Source organism: Panthera pardus, unplaced genomic scaffold (assembly GCF_024362965.1).
Source record: "Panthera pardus isolate Hobbes unplaced genomic scaffold, ASM2436296v1 HiC_scaffold_22, whole genome shotgun sequence".
In the NCBI taxonomy this organism is placed as follows: Eukaryota; Metazoa; Chordata; class Mammalia; order Carnivora; family Felidae; genus Panthera; species Panthera pardus.
This window is the reverse complement of record NW_026526788.1, coordinates 48,559,113-48,577,243: the sequence shown is the minus strand read 5'-3', so window position 1 is coordinate 48,577,243 and position 18,131 is coordinate 48,559,113.

Here is an 18,131-nt window from a genome sequence, read left to right as displayed (position 1 = left end):
ATCCCATTATGATCCAGGAAGTGTCTTCAGATTAGGAAACTGCTTGTGTGAGCCCAAAAAAGTCCAATTATTTGAAATGATAATTTTCAGATTTTGGATTTATGTCAAAACATAGGCAAATCCTGAAATTTTGCGTAAATCACGAGCCCTGTTCATGTTTGATACCTGTGAGTTCTAGTGTCAGAGTGAACAGGAATGACAATGGAAGGCAGAGAAAGCCAGAGCCTTTGCTGGTTCAGCTTCTACTTAGGGAGAGGTTGGTCATGGGCAAATTTCCCAAAACTGTGTATAGCATATGTATACCTTAGAAGTCAGAATTCTTGAGGTTCTAGTACCCTTGAGCTTGAGTTCTTGGGAATTCTGAACTGTAAACTTGATTCTTTTTTTTTTTTTTTTTTAAATGTTTATTCATTTTTGACAGAGAGAGAGAGACAGAGCATGAGCAGGGGAGGGGCAGAGAGAGAGGGAGACACAGAATCCGAAGCAAGCTCCAGACTTTGAGCCCCCGACGGGGGGGTCGAACTCACGGACTGTGAGATCATGACCTGAGCCGAAGTCGGACGCTCAACCGACTGAGCCACCCAGGTGCCCCAACCTTGATTCTTTAAAATGAATACAGGGTAAACTTATTTAACCCCTGGTTTCTCTGTGACTCAGTTTCTCCCTCTGCGAAGTAGTGGCAAAAACACTTGTTCCTTTGATAATTCTTAACATTGGGGAAGGTTTTCAGAATAGTGAAATAATTTGATAACCTTAAGTAAAATGTGCTCTAAAACTGTGTTTCTCTCCATGAAATGAAAATTAGCCTGTTCATTTTTTTCTTAGCTGTAATCGCCACTGGGAGATTAAGCTAAAATAAAAGAGTTTTATAAATAGTGCTGTTCAAGGGCATTCTAATTAGATTACTTCTTGTCTAACTTAAGGGTGAGTTTCATTAACTCTGATTTTCACAAGTTGGAGGCAGCTTCTGTTGTGTTCTGGTCAGAAGTCACATCTAACGCTCCTTGTGGATAATTGCACGACTAGTTGTTAGAAGTGCTATAAGCAGTTGTTACAAATGTTACGGTGTGGTCTCTCACGGGAGTCTACACCACACATATTTAAGCTTAATGAAAGTCATGAGCTTTGATAAGGGTGTATTTATGTCTGCCTTTCATGAAAATTGACATTCCTCTTGTCTTTTATTTCAGCAATTATAGTTAAATTATGAAATAAACTTGACGAACTAAGCGTGTGTATTTCACTTTCTTAGATCCAATACCTATGCAGCTTGCAAAGAAATTTGAGTTGATACAATTTCCTGTGAAGCATGTGGCTCAGGCTCCAATTTTCTCTCCCTACCCCCACTAGCAACCTTCTGACAAATTGAAATGGAAGGTAAAGAATGGAACCTTCTCTTTTCCCTCCGTGCCCTCAACTGTTAAAAAGTCATATTTTATAGTTACCATGTAGGACAGTTGAAGACATGTTCAGGGAGCTGAGGAGAGAGAAAGATGAGTCTCCTTGCTCTGAAGCTTAGCCAGTTTCAGGATTAATGATAGAACTATATATCACGATTTATTCCTAACAGTTATTTGTTGGGAACTAAGGAGTGTATTTTTAAGAAAACACAAAGATGGCATAAACAATTTGGGTTATTACATGCAATTTCCAAGTCTTTGCTCAGTTGTGGTCCCTCCAGTTTTAAGTCTCAGCCATCAGAAGGCCACTGTGACTGACCAGAAGGATAGGATGTGCTGGTGGTGACTGTCACTCTGACACATTAGCTTCAGGTGGCATTCAGCCATGACCCGGAAGCTGCTGGACACTGGAGACAGAAGAATTGGGAGTTGGGCGAATGAAGTTCTCTGTGTCTTCTAGCCTCATTGCCTACCCTCCCCCACCCTCCTTTGCCCCCACCAGTCCACAGATATCAATCATTTACTGGCCTCGCTCAGATGCTGAGGATTCAGAGATAAGATGCCCTTCTCCCAGGAGAACCACTCATCATGAAACTCTTTAAAGCTGCTAGGAGGACTCCGCTTAGACGATCGCAGAAATAAAAAATCAAGGAATTCAATTACAGGGAGCTGTTTCTTCTGCATTTCGAAAGGCCCTTCATTTCACGTCTAGGGGCCTGCGTGGTGCAAAGGATGTAAAAGTCCGTGTTTACACATTCCCGCCGAACTGAACCCCACGCATGAAACATTTATTATTTATTTATTTATTGAAAACAAGTTTTAAATGTTTTTATTTATTTTTGAGATAGAGAGACAGAGTGAGAGTGGAGGAGGGGCAGAGCGGGAGACACAGAATCCGAAACAGGCTCCAGGCTCCGAACTGTCAGCACAGAGCCGGACGCGGGGCTCGAGCTCACAAACCGCGAGATCATGACCTGAGCCGAAGTCCTTCGCTTAACCGACTGAGCCACCCACGCGCCCCGTGAAACATTTAGTAGTATTTCTAATACCACGTGATGCAACTTCGCTTTGTGTTTGTGGGTCTCTCTACAGGTTTCTGACAGTAGAATGCCACCCACTGTCTTAAGCGGGAGCGGGAATGCAGAGACCGAGAGGCAAGGATCGTTCCAAGGCTGCTTGACAGTCCCAGCTCAGGCTTGGCTCAGCAGCCTGACTTCCTGCTTCCCCGGGCTGCCTGGCGCTCCATCCAGCAGTAGCTGCCAGGGTGGCTGAAGCTGCTGATTACAAAGCCACAGCTCATAGGCTAATAATTTTGTCTGGACTTCTATCAAGGCCAGGAAGGCCGGTCAGCAGCAAATGCAGGAAATTTTGAGAGATCAAGAGCAGTTGACAACAAAATCCATTCTGGGATGTTTTTAACAAAACAAGGATTCAGCACTTCCTGGGGGTGAGGGCCAAAATGGAACATGACTGGTAGCCAGCATCACCTCTCTAGTCTCGCACGTCTGTTTTGAACCATGAGGAATGGTCTAAAAATAATGCCTGGACCTTACAGTATTGGTGCTTTTGTTATTTATCCTTTTGTGCTTTGGCCTTTTGAAAAACATCTTTACATGGACTGAGAGTTTCCTATCACTTGTATTTATAGAGTCCTTTATGCTGAGGGCGTCCAAGCGCCTACTCCCTTTTCTGAGAACTCAGTGGCAGGTCTTGCCTGGGGGAAACGTTGAGAAGGGTTACAAAGACAGTGGTGGAAACAGTCAATGAGAAGGCTCATCTTTTGGTAACTTAGGGTTTGGCTTGCTCAGTCGCTCTGATTCTTCCTAAGAAAGGATAGTACTCCCTCTTGACTTTACCAGGGCTGTGGTCCCCACCTGAGTCCTCCCCTACCCTCCCATGTAAAGCATACCTTTCCTACTAAGCCTCATGGAATCGGGCCTTATCTGCCCTTTGCTTCTGATGACTGCTCTGTTCTCTGATTTCTGAGGCTTCTTATTGTTGGTTGTGACCCCTCACACCACCTTCGGGTCACACTTCATGTGCAGCTGTCTCTCCAACATGGTCTCAGGCCCTTTGTGGGCAGAGGCCTGACTGGTATATTTTTCCAAATGACCACTGTCTCTAATGTTGACAGTTAGGGCCTTCACATAGGCAGCAAGTCTGAACTGAAGTGGTGCCTAGTCCCTAATACTAACGGTGATTCAGACCCAAATCACAAAACTGACAAGCCTCTGGCAGCTGAACTGTACCCCTGATGCACCGGAGGTGGTGGCTTATAATACCTATGTTCCCTGCGTTTCCGTGTTATCCGTGGCCAACCCCATCACTTCTCAGGGCTTCAATTAATTCATCTGAGTTACGATAGGATATTGCAGAGAATCATGAGTAGTAACTGAGAAACCAAGAGGAAGCCATCTCCCCAAACTAGAAGAGTTTCATAAGTGTGGAATAATTAGGACGTGCCAATCTGGCTCATAGGAACAAGGGAGTGAACATCTGTGGTTGAACGGGAACACCAGTTGGGATTTGGTTCAGATCTAGCACTGATTTAAGAACACTGATCACAGCCATGAAACATGAGACTGAGGAAAATGCTACCCTCCTTGGGGGCAGTTCACACTTTATTCCATATGCCAGATTTTCTTCATGAAAAGCACCTGGCCTGGTGGATATAAAATAAGGTGCAAGCTGGACGGCTCACCTTCAGGGAAGGCTCAGGTCTCAGTGCCGCTGCCACAGCCAGCGTCAGAATATCAGCTCCTGGGCACCTTGGTCCCTCCAGAGTCCTGGCTGCCCCTCAGCACGTATGGGGTGTGTCCTGATGGGCAGGCAGCAGCCCTGTCCCTCAGATGTCTTGTGATCTGGTCTTGCTTTCTTTTTTCTAAAATTAAAAAAAAAAAGTTAATGTTGATTTATTTTTGAGAGAGAGAAAGAGAGAGACAGAGTGTGAGCAGGGGAGGGGCAGAGAGAGAGACACACACAGAATCCAAAGCCGGCTCCAGGCTCTGAGCTGTCAGCACAGAGACTGACACGGGGCTCGAACCCACCAGCTGTGAGATCATGACCTTAGCTAAAGTAGGACACTTAACAGGCACCCCTGGTCTTGCTTTCTGAGTTGATCCTGACGTATCCAGTGGCCTGCTTGCTAATAGCACAAGGAAAATAGGAGTAAATATCACCTACGGAGGAAGGCCGTGGCAAACTTACTCAGAAAAGGAGGGAATTTTGGCAAGGGTTGGAGAGATTATGAACAAGTGGAGAGGCAATGCCGTCCAGATAAAGACATGGGGGACTGGAGGTCCCCGTGGGCCGTCACGTGTGGAGGGGATGCGGTGAAGGGACCAGGTCCCAGGTTCCCAATGCCTGCATGCTTAGAAGAAACCATTGCCAAGAGCCATGGAAACAGCATAGAATAATGGTAACAGCTCATTTGGAAGTCCGAGATCATTCTCAACTGCTTTGTATTCTTGCTTTCCCACTTGATTGCTTAATATATCCTGAACAATTTATTAACCTCCCCCAGCCCTGATTTCATCATATGTGTGATGGTGGTTAAAATACATACCTCTCCAGCAATAAGAAGATTTAATGAGAAAAATACATGAAGACAGACAATAAATACCATAAAACACCTAGAAGTATTTTTCAGGAAAACCGATGTGATCACAATGAAGAAAAATGACAAGTCTTTACAGACATATAAAATGTACACATAAATTATATATACATTTGGACAAATACTATGTTCCCAGATAAGCAAATGACCATTGTGAAAATATTAATTGTTCCCAAAGTAAGGCACAAATTTAATGTGAGTCATTTTAATTATCCTCAGGGCTATTTCAGAAACAGAAGAAATTTTGAGACTGCTAATGTGAATGTTTAAAATAAATCTTTGAATAAAAAATAAAAATAATTTCGTTTAAAAAAAATGTTCATTTAGTTTTGAGAAAGAGAAAGAGGGTGAGTAGGGGAGGGGCAGAGAGAGGGGATTAGAGGATCTGAAGCGAGCTCTGCACTGATAGCAGAGAGCCTGACGTGGGCCTCGAACTCACAAACTGTGAGATCATGACCTGAGCTGAAGTTGGACGCTCAATGGACTGAGCTACCCAGGTGCCCTCAAACTAATTTAGCTTTATAATTGTTAAGCTCTGTTATAAAGATACAGCTTTCAAAACAATTTATTTTTTGTTCATGAGTAGACAAATCAATGGAACAGAAAAATAATTCATAGATCTTGATACATAAATAGAGATATAGATATATTGATATGTATATGAATGAATGGCTATCTGGTATATAAAGTAACATGAATAAGTATAAAATAAATGTGTTATTCCACAAACCACATGGGAATAATCTGTTAGAAATTAGGGAGAAGAAGTAATCAGTCTTAAAACACAAAGTAAAGTTCAAGTTAATATAAAAGTTAAAATACAGAACAACCAGAGACAGATGGAAGGGACAGCCTCATCAAATATTTGGAAAAAGGATTTGCCCTTCATCCTGTGGGCTCTGACACCCTCCCAAAATTTAAAAAAAATTTGTTACTAGGGTTTATCAACCCCCTGAATGCTGATTTGAGCTGTACAAACTCATAAAACCAGTGTATATGATTTAGTGACAATTTATGAATTTATTGGGGGACAAAGATCTGTGAAGGCTGTCCTTATCCCTCAGGACACTACATGATGAGTGTGGAGTCAGAGCAAGGAGAGGCAGGACCCTGGCCTAGTGTCTAATCTGCATCCTGCTGGACCATCTGGAAGTTAAGAACAGCAACACCCAATCAGATGGCATCACATTGCTTTGCAAGCCTGCCTGAGCACTGCCTGAGCATTGCTATTGCAATGTTGCCTCACTCTTTGAATTTTGGATCATTCAAGAAGCCCAGGACACCATTTGGTGAGCCCTCTTGTCTCTCCAGGTGGAAGGATCGGATCTTTCAGCTCACGGGTGCCATAACTGCAAGGCAACTTTGGTTCCAGGCCAGCAAGGGGGTGCTCTGGGTATCCCTACTCTGGCTAGCTTGGTGTGGCTTCAGAATTCCTCCCATCAGCTCCTGTAGGTGGTACAAGGCCCAATGCTTTCAGCTCTTTCCAGCCTTGCCTTCTGAGGCCCATGCTTCGGGGAGCATCCAGGCTGTGGAGGAACCGTTGACCATCACCTTTCTTTTAGACTTCCCTTGCCCCTTTCCAACCCTGGAGAGGGAAAAGGGTCCATCCCAAACTTTTTTTTTTTTGAGAGAGAGAGAGAGAGAGAGAGAGAGAGAGAGAGAGAATCTCAAGCAGGCTCCATGCTGCCAGTGCAGAGCAAACTCACGAACTATGAGATCATGACCTGAGCCGAAATGAAGAGTTGGATGCTTAACCAACTGAGTCACCCAGGTGCCCTCATCCCAAACTTTTTGTGCAGATGAGGGTTCATCCGTCTGGTCCCCTAGAAGAGGCAGGCCTGACCTTGTCAAATCATCTATAGAAAGCTGACCATGTAGTTTATTTTCTGAAACAATACAGTTTGAGAGCAAAACGGAGGTTAGCGGGCGGTATTAATAATAATGCTGAGATGATGGGAATAAACCAGGACCATCCAGCCCCATCCCTTATTTGTATGGTTGCTTTTTCTGGGCTTCCCTAGCCAGCTCACTGCTACTTCTGATTGTCATATACTTTAGCTACATCGATGCCGTTAATACTGCTTCATTCTTCCCTGCCTCCATCCCTTCAGGGTAACATCTCAGATTTCTGAACTCACTGATTATGGGCCAGTTATTATAATAGAACTCTCAGAGGAAATCTTGGCTCCAAGTTCCTGAGGGCATCTCAGAAAGGTTGACTACCTACTTCCTCTCGCCTTCCCTTTTCCTCTCCCCTGCTCCCCCCCCCCCCCCCCGTGGGGGTGGATTTATCTAAAACAATCTGAAATTATAGTATTATTTAAAATAATGCAGAAATAAGACCCCAAGAGCAATGCAAATGTCCCACAATAAGAAATGTCCAAATTGACAGTATTTGACAATATCTAGATGGTTGGTTAATATTTAGGAAGGTGATGATTTTGAAGAATTTTGACAACACAGGAAATGTATGTGCTATAATGATTATAAGGCTGTAATGGTTAGTGAAAAATTAAGAAGGAGGCTATAAAGTTGTGCCACTTTGACTCTAATTATGTGAAAATAATAACAAATATGTTAAAATGTCAGGATGGAAAATAATGCCAAAATGGTAACAATAGCTTTGTTTCAATTATGGGATTAGGGGTGATTTTTTTTTCTCTCTTTCCCTTTTTTTACAATTTTTCTGGAATGTGGTTAATATAATAGAAACAATGTCCTCTCCCTCCCCTTCTGCAGGAATTAAATGAGGTAATTACTATGAAGTGCCTTTCCATTGTTTCTTCCCTCTCTGTAACCCATTGTATCCTTATGACCTTGTCCTGAAAGAGAGAATGGGGCTTGGGTGGATTCCCTTGTTCCTGGGGGTATTCTCAGGGCAAGGCTTTCTCCAGTTTTCTCTCTTGTCCTCCAGCTACGTCAACCTTGAGTCACAAGTGAAATGCTCTTGACAACCCCGTTGGACTTATCTTGGGGACCTCCTGCACCTGCAAGGCAAGGGCTTCCATATCACTTCCATAGAAACTTCAACCCTGTCAAAAACAGCTTTGTTATGTGAAGTTTTATTGGGAAAGGAAATGTCCTGAGAATTTTCTATAGTTCAGCGTGTTACGAAAGTTCACTCCTCCTCTCTGACACTCACTCAGATTTCTGGCCACGTTGGTGGTCCTGGCTCTCAGCATGTTGAACTATGATTCCCTGTTCAGGATCTGAAGTTATTCTGAATTTAGCCTCATCTTGATATATGTTTTCCATTTCTTCGATTTTATTTTATTTTTTCTAAGCCATTTGTGAAAAGGAAAGGGATTCTTCTTGAGGACAAAGCATCTTTCCTCCATTAATGAAGCCATCACTAACCAGGACCCCCTCCCGAGAGAGTCTTGGAGGAACCAATGTGTCCTGACAGCACAGAGCAAAGGGTATGAACCTTGGAAAGGCCAGGGGAATCCTGAACACTTCTCTCAGATTTTCTTCCATGAGCCGACTAAACCCAGAAAAATGCGCCTTAGATATATTTCCTACGCCTTTGGCAAATTCTGACCTCACTAATGTAAAAGAGCCTTTGAAATACATCACCCAGTTTTTCGGCATGGCTCCTAATAGCAGACTATTGGACGCATTTTCTTAAACATCAATAGAGGTGAATTATGGTTCATTCTAACAAGAAAAGTGCTAATTTAAAAAGCGAGTGTACAAGGGTATGGGCACTCAGGTGCCATTTGCATTAAAATGTATTTAGCATGTGTATATTTACATGCGCTTAGGATATATGTTACAGACCTCCTCTGGGGCAGATCAGTGGAGGGCTGATAAACAGGAGAAAAGACAGGTTTTTATGTTTATTTTGTAAAAATTTCTTTTGAATTTCATATATCTATATCTATATCTATATCTTAGCATTCCTATCTATTATGCATTTAAATTTTTTTCTACTAAATATGTGGATATATGTATGGATATATGTATATATTATTATATTTATATTTACTAGAAAGAACTTAAATGTACAATTGGTGGGAATGCTAAAGAGACTTTTCCATTTGGGTGAATTACCCCTTAGGACAATTTTCTTATTTTCATCTATCTGCATTAAAAAGGGAAATAATTTCCATGCCTATATCTTTGGCAAGCCCTCTAACCCTACTTTGCTTAAATTGCTTCAGGCTGCTGCAAACACATTCAAGGTTTGCTTTCTTTGCTTTTCAGCTCCTCACTCTCTTGGGAGCCACTTTAAAAATTTTCTGGCTAAGAACTCACCCCACCTCTCCCTGCCCCACCAGCAAAAGGTGCAAGAAATCTAAAACATAAATACTGGAAAATTGATTTTTGATAAGAACTTAAGACATAATATTTATATAAACTTTGGTTCTTGCAAAGTGCCTCGAATATTCTGGATGTTGAACGATAAGGAGAATGCAGCTTTCAGCAGCAAAGTCAAGGTGACCTAAAATCGTTTACATGTGGACAGAGGAATTAATAAGTGGATGGTGTAAGTTATGAATCGCTCCTCCACATTCAGGTGCAAGAAGCATCACATTTCTTTATTTTTCTAAATCAAATTACACCTGGCTCCTAGCGTCTACTCCTCTTACTAACAGGGTTAACCAGAAACACAATACTGGCCATTCTTGGGGCTCCCTTCCCTTCAGTTAGATCAGACAAGGATCCTGGGGCTAACAAGTCCAGGGAAATAGGCAAAAGCTGCTTCTAGGCCTGTGGGGCTGACAATTGTAATTGTCGCTGCTGTTTTCTCTCTGCTGCGTGATTCTCCTGTCACCTGTAGGGCACTGGGGTCGGAAATGCGTCTCACACCGCATCATTGGCCAGAGGGAGTGTTTGCCACAAGCTGGGCTCAGAAGCAGCAGAATGTGATTTCTAGCTGCCATGCAGCCCCGAAGGATTGATTCCCATACTCTTCAGAGGCTTCGCTGCACCCCAGACATGGGTGTTGGTTGGGGCATAGATTCCCCAGGCTCATTTGCCTGTGCTGCCCGAGGCATCTTCCCAGTCTTGGAAATCCCATCTTCCCTCTTTTTACTTATACAAAAAGCACAATTTCTTTTGAATGCTTAGTTTCTGAAACAAAAGCTGGTGTCTTCAAGGCCACCATCCTATCTTCCGAAATTCAGGGCTTGGGTGTTCAGGTCTCAGGAAGACTGTGGCTGTTTCTCTGAGCAGTGGGTTGATGCTGGCCCTGGTAGGTCCACAGCAACAGCGCCTCCGGCAAAAGGGCAGTCCTTGTTTCCTCTCTGCCCATCTTACACTCCCCTTTTACACTCCCTCGAGCCACCGTAGCCTTAGAGCTCTTTTCCTGTTCCACCAGGAGAGCCAAGCGCACGTTATTGCTGCCCTGAACACTTTAGTTACTCTCTGGTCCCAGGTCTCCAAGCTCTGTCACTCTGTGCTGCCCAGGGTGGATGCCTGGCTCCAAGGTTCTGGGAAGAGCAGGTTTTATGGCTCACCCTTGGGTGGCAACACCCTTCTGCTCTTAGTTATCGGGTGTGGCTTCCTCTGCCCCAGGGAATGAGGTGCCTGCAGGAAGTTTGGAAGCTTCCATTCACGACTTTGTAATATATGGCCCCACCCCAGCTTTTGCAGTGTATAGAAAAGTGGTTTTCAAACTTTGGCTGTGTTAAGAAATCATCTATCTGGGGTGCTTAAAGGACACACCATCTGAGCATCTGAGACCGTTGGCCTTGTGGAAGATGACTTCTAACCACTCCCGCAGTTAATTCTAGCCTGGCTGGTGCTTGGAGCTCTCAGTGAGAAACGTTCCTTACATTTACCCAAAGTCTGTCCTCAGAGTTACTCTAAAATTTTCACTCATTTTTCCAGTGGCATCTCCATTTCCAGAAAGTGGCCAAGCAGGGCCTTTCTGTGTTGAAACCTGCTTTTAAATTTTATTTTATATTTTTTTAGATGATAAAGAGTAATGCGTGTTCAAGTTCAATGTACACAACACGGGTGTGTCTGAATAAAATGTTAATAATGCCCGTCCCTTCCCCCAGACTCACAGCCCAAAGGTAACTGATGTTAAGGCATCGGTATGCAACCCTTCACATTTTTCTTAGTGATCCAAAACTTCTATAAACAGAGGTAGAGGATATTTTTCCTAATAAATGAAAACAAAAACAAATACAAAAGTGAGCACTTTTTATTTTATTTGTTTCTGTAACCTAACATTAAATAAATGGACCTCTGTCATCTAAACAATAAATCCTGCCCTGCATCAGCACAGAGCCTGGATCCTGCTTCAGATTCTGTGTCTCCCTCTCTGTCTGCCCCTCCCCCTCTCACGCTCTGTCTCTCTCAAAAAACGAATAAACATTAAAAAAATTTTTTAAACAATAAATCCTGGACATCTCTCTAGGTCAATTCAAATAGATCCAGTCTTTTCTTTTATATATTATTTCATGTAGTCCATAATATGGCTGCACTGTAACTAAGTCTTTCTGAGTCTCTTGTCTTTTTCACTTTTTTCCTTTCCCTACTCCACCAGGGTGACTTATTTTCTCCTCCTCTTTCTTCTGGTTTATACAAATAATCTTGTAAAATCTTTGAACCCTCCAAGCCCCGTGGTGACTTCGTGCAATTAGGAAAAAAGTCCTCCCAAGACATTTTACAATGAGAAAGCTGTCATAAAATATATGTAAATCCTTGGTGACTAATCAGGAAACGTGTCTTAGAGCTCACAGCTGTACAACCTTGTGCAGTGGCTGTCACTCTCCCAACATATTCCTGTCTTTATGACACAAAATCCCTGACCAATGCACAGGTATACTTTTAGTTTTAATAGCTTCTGTCAAATTACATTCCAAAGAAGTTGTAATACTACAATGCATGCAACTCATTAACCACACTCTCAATAGCATGAATTTCTAATTTGAAGATAAACGCTTTAAAAATGTTATTGCTTCATTGTAAAATGATGTAAGCTTATTGTTAAAAAAAAAAAAAACAAAAAAACAAAACCCAGAGTCCTGGGATGCGTGGGTGGCTCAGTCAGTTGAGCATCCGACTCTTGATTTCTGATCAGGTCATGATCCCAGGATCGTGAGATCAAACCCTGTGTCAGGCTCCATGCTGAGCTTGGTTCCAGCTTAAGATTCTCTCTCTCCGCCTCTCTCATCCCCACCCCTGCTCATGTGCACGGGCACACGCATGTGTGTGCACGTTCTCTCTCTAAAAAAAAAAAAAAAAACAAAAAATCTCCAGAGTCCCAATAGCCTAAGATGGTCATTGTTAATACTCAGGTCAGCATTTGTTTTGACATTTCCTTATGCCCATTGACACGTATGCTAATAGTCTCAAATGGGTGGTATCACATTAAAACAGCTTTTGTTTGACCTGCTTTTAAAACTCAGTTTTGTGTTGGGAATCTTTTTCTAGGTCAAGGAATGGAGATTTGCAGCACTGTTTTCTGGGGGTACACGTATTCTTCCCTACCTCACCTTCTGTGTACATGTACTATTTCCCACCCTCACTTTCTGGTACACATGTATGCCTACCTGTCCCCATTTCCAACTGTTGGAGGTACTATGTTTAGGGTTTGTTTTTTTACAGATGATAGATAATTACATATGAAAATATCTGAAAGTATTTGCTTTTCTTCAAAGATGTGAACTTACTGTTAAAGCAAATATTTGGATTTTCTAATTATTTATTTAATTTAAAAAAAATTTTATTTATTTTTGAGAGAGAGAGAGAGACAGAGTGCGAATGGGGAAGGGGTGGAGAGAGAGGGAGACAACAGAATCTGAAGCAGGCTCCAGGCTCTGAGCTGTCAGCTCTGAGCTGAGCCCAATATGGGGCTCAAACCCATGAACTGAGAGATCATGACCTGAGCTGAAGTCAGATGCTTAACCAACTGAACCACCCAGGCACCCCTTGAATTATTTATTTTTTAAATGGTGCTTATATTATGCTTTATTGACGTGCCCCTGGTCTTTAGTTTTGCAACATGTTCTATGTTTTTTTTTTTTTTTTAAATTTGGAAAGTATAGCATTTTTTTGGTTGCACGTTTATAATGGTAAGTAATAACCTTAAATCTACCTTTAAAATTTTTAATAAAATTCTTAAACATTTTGTTCAATATTTCAATTTTAGAAATAAATAACTGTACATTGTCACCCAAGATGAGGAAATGAGCATAGATAATTTTCACTCACTGCTCATCATGCCCCAATTTTTTATTCCATGTTCTGGAAGTTTCGCTCACTGGTACTATTGTAAATTATTAATATTTTTACATTGAGAGGATTTTCCTTTTAAGAAGGGGAACTATAGTTACCTAAGTTATTTATATTTAATTTTCTTTATTTTTCCTTATTATGATGTACTTGAATAGGTAAACTGCACATGTTTAAAATGTACACTTTGAAAAGTTTTGACACATGTCTGTGAAACCATCACCACAATCAAGATGAGTGTATCACTCACCCCTAAAAGTTTCCTTGTGTCCCGTGATAATCACTCCTTCTTGTCCCCCTCTGATTCCCCTCTTCAGATGACTAATGATCTCTCCCCTGTCACTATAGACAAATTTGTATCATCTAGATTTTATATAAATAGAACCATTCAGTGTGTAAGCTTTTTGCCCACCTACTTTCATAGTATAATTATTTTGAGATTTGTTGATATCTCCATGTGTATTAATAGTTAACTTCTATTTATTTCTGAATGAATTCCATTGTACAGATATATAGTTGACCCTTGAACAATGCAGGTTTGAACTGCGTGGGTCTTCTCATGCACAGATTTTTTTTTTAGTAAGTACAATACAGTGCTATAAATGTATTTTCTCTATTTTTTCTCTTAATAACATTTCTTTTCTCTAGCTTACCTTCGTATAAGAATACCGTATATATTGGGGCACTTGGGTGGCTCAGTTGGTTATGTGTGAGACTTGGTGTCAGCTCAGGTCATGATCTCACGGTTCATGAGTTTGAGCCCCACATTGGGGTCTGCGCTGGTAGCAGGGAGCCTGCTTGGGATTCTCTCGCTGCCCCTCCCCCGTTCACTCTGTCTCTCCAAATAAATTAATAAACTTAAAAAAAATAATACCGTATATAAATAAAATGTGTGTTAATTGACCGCGTTTGTTGTTGGTAATGCTTCTGGTTAACAGGAGACTATTAGTAGTCAAGTTTTTGGGGAGTCAAAAGTTATACGTGAATTTTCAACTGCACAGAACGTTGGTGTCTCAACCCCTCTGCTGGTCAAGGGTCAACCGCAACACAACTGTTTATTCATTCTCTTGCTGATGGACATTTGTGTCTTTTTCATTATTAGGCTGTTACAAATAAAGCTGCTTGGAACATTTTGGGTGAGTTTTGCATAGACATGTGTTTTTATTTTTCTTGGAAGGATACCAGGGTGCACGGTCGCATCATGTAGAAGGTGTAATGCCTAACTTCAAAAAAAAAAAAAGTTTAATTTTTTAAGAAACTAAAAACCTATTTTCCAGAGCAGTGATGCCATTTTACAATACCGACAACAATATACGAGAATTTAGTTGCTGGTCATCCTTGCTAACATTTGGTGTCTTTTTAATTTCAGAGATTCTAATAGGTGCATAGGGATCTTGTGATTTTATATTTTATTTTCCAAACGAGTAATGATGTTAAGCATATTTTCATGTGCTTCTTCACCATTCACTTATCCTCTTTGGTAAGATATCTGTTAAAATCTTTTGCCCATTTTTCTTGGGTTGCTTGGTTTCTTATTGTTGAGTTTTGAGAGTGCTTTATGTATTTTGCATACAAATACTTTATTATTATGCAAGTATTTTCTCCTATAATTTGCCTTTTAATTCTCATAATAGTGTATTGGAAGAGCTGAAGGTCTTAATTTTGGTGAAGTCCAATTTATCAATAAATATTTTTATAGGTCATTTTTTGCTATTATAGCTAAGCAATTTTTGCCCAACTTAAGGTCACTGGGGTTTTCTCCTAGAATTATAATAGTTTGATATTTTATACATAGGTCTATGGTTCAATTTAAATTAATTTTTGTGTATAATGCAAGGTATCGGTTAAAAGGGTTAATCCATTGCAAAATAAGGATTATCATTTTTTTCCAGCGCCATTTGTTGAAAAGATTATCCTTTTGCCATTGAATTTTCTTTGCACTTTTGTTGAAATTGCTCATGAATGGGTGGGGTTATTTTTGGGCCTCAGATTCTACTCTACTGATCAATTTGTCTATCTCTACGCCAATTCCACACTACCTTGGTTACTGTAATTTATCTTGGAATCAGGTAATATTAGACCTGCAAACTTGTCATTGTCGTGCAAATTGGTTGGTCTCTTCTAGGTCCCTTGCATTTGCACATGAATTTTAGTGTATCTAAAATAGATACATGAATGGATTTTAGAATCAGTTTGAAAACTTCCACAAAAATCTATGCTGGGATTTTGATTAGAATTACATAGGTTCCGAGGATCCATTTGGAGACGGTTGTTATCTTTTTTTTTTTAATTATTTTTTTAATGTTTATTCATATTTTGAGAGACAGAGCATGAGTGGGGGAAGGGCAGAGAGAGAGGGAGACAGAATCCAAAGAAGGCTCCAGGCTCTGAACTGACAGCACAGAGCCCAACGCAGGGCTTGAACTCACAGACCTGAGTTCACCTTGAGGTGACCTCAAGGTCACCTTGAGATCGTGACCTGAGCCGAACGAAGTTGGATGCTTAACCGACTGAACCACCCAGGGGCCCCAGAGACAATTGTTATTTTAACAGTATTGAGTCTTCTGAGCCATGGGCACGATATATTCCTCTACTTACTTGGGTCTTTTAAAATTTTTTTCAGCATCATTTTGTAGATTTTAGAGTACAGGTCTTATGTATCTTTTACCACATATTGACCCATGTATTTCATATTGTTAGTGTTAATACTATTAATTTTTGAGTGTCAATTTCTGAATTTTCATTGTTAGTGTCTAGAAATACAATTAACTTTTCTATATTAATCTTTTGTATATTAATCCAATCTTGTTAACCTTATGTACTAGTTCTAGTAGTTTTTTATAGATTCTACAGAACTTAATATGTAGATAATTGTATCATCTGCACATAAATATAATTTTACTTCTTCCTTTCCAAGCTGGATGCCTTTTGTTTCTGTTTCTTGCCTCACTGTCTTGGCTAGAACCTTCATTTTGATGTTGAATTAAAAGAAAGAAAAGGTTAACTATGGGGGTGATGGATATGGTAATTAGTTTGGTTGTAACCATTTCACCCTGTATGCACCTATCAAAACATCACATTGTACGCCTTAAACATATACAACTTTTATTTGTCAGAAAAAAAGAAAGAAAAAAAGAACAGTGGTGAGAGCACATGCCTTGTTTTGGACCTTGGGGGAACCATTCAGTCTCTTACCATTAAGTGTGAGGTTAGTTGTGGGCTTTTGTAGAGGACTTTTATCAGATTGAGGAAGTCCATTCTATTACTAATTTGCTGAGTTTTTTTTTCTTAAATTTTATTTTTGGGATAATTGGTATTCTGATTTAAGAAATAACACAGAGAAATCCCATAAGGCTTTTACTATTTCCCCAATGATAGCATCTTGCATAACTATTGTACAATTTCACAACCAGGAAATTGACATTGATACAGCCATTGACCTTATTCAGATTTCACCAGATTTGTGGTTTCATTTGCCTATGTGTGTGGGCGTGCACGCGCGCGTGTGTGTGTGAGTGTGTGTGTGTGCATGTAGTTCTATGCAGTTTTGTCACAGGTGTAGATTTATGTTACCACCCCCACAATTAAGATACAAACAATCCATCACAAGGGTCTCTAAAGCTAATCTTTCATTTCCATAGCTGCCTCTCTTCCTTTTGTCCTCTCTAAGGCCTGACAACCACTATCTATTTTTCTAATACCACAATCTATTCTTTGTCTCTATAATTTTGTCATTTCAAGTATTTTATGTAGAAACATATAGTATGTAACCTTTTGGGAATGGCTTTTTTCACTCAGCACAAGGTCCTGCAGCTCCATCCAAGTTGTTACATGTACCATGGTTCATTCTTCCCTGTTCCTTAGTAGTTTTCTAAATCTTTAGTATCTGAAATTTTTACTATGTTGGGTCTTCCAACCCCTGAATATGGTGTACCATAGTTTGTTTCAGCATTCACCCATTAAAAGACATTTGAGTTGTTTCCAGTTTTAGCTATTACAAATAAAGCTGCTATGAACACTTGTGTGTATGTTTATGTAAACATAAACCTGGGATAAATTTCTTAAGGACAAATGGTCAAGAGTATAATTACTGGATCATATGATAATCGTCATCAGTGAAAAGTCCTCCCATTTTTTTTGGCCATTTTCTAATTGGATTGATTTTTTAAATTGAGTTTTGAGGGTTCTTTGTATAGTCTAGATAGTAGTCTTGGGTTAGATATGTAGTTTGCAAATATTTTCTCCCAGTCTGTAGCTTATATTTTTATCTTCTTCATAAGGACTTTCACAGAGCAAAAAGATTTTAATTTTGATGAGTTCCAATTTATCAATTTTTCCTTTTATTGATTGTACTTTCAGTACTATTTTTTTTTTAGCGTTTATTTATTTTGAGAGAGAGAGAAAGGGAAAGAGAGAGAAAAACAGAGAGAATGAGCAGGGGAGGGGCTGAAAGAGAGGGAGAGAGAGAATCCCAAGCAGGCTCCACACTCAGTGAGGAGTCTGACACGGGCTTAATCTCTCATGAGATCGTTCCCTGAGCCGAAATCAAGAGACGAACACTTAACAGATTGAGCCACCCAGGTGCCTCATGTACTGTTAGTACTTCCAAAGCCTTTCTCTGGTGTTTTATTTCCTAAAAGTTTTATAGTTTTACATTTAAGTTTGTGATTCATTTTGAGTTAATATTTGTACAAAGCATAAGGTTTAGGTTTTTTTTTTTTTTTTTTTTTTTTTTGGCTTATGAATGTCCAATTACTCTAGAATCATTTGTTAAAAAGAGCCAACCATCCTTCTTTGAATTGCTTTTGCACCTCTGTCAAAGATCTATTGGGCATATTTGTATGGATCTACCTCCAGGTCCCATTGATCTATTTATGTGTCTATCTCTGCTAATACCACACTTCAAGATCTTGATTACTGTAATG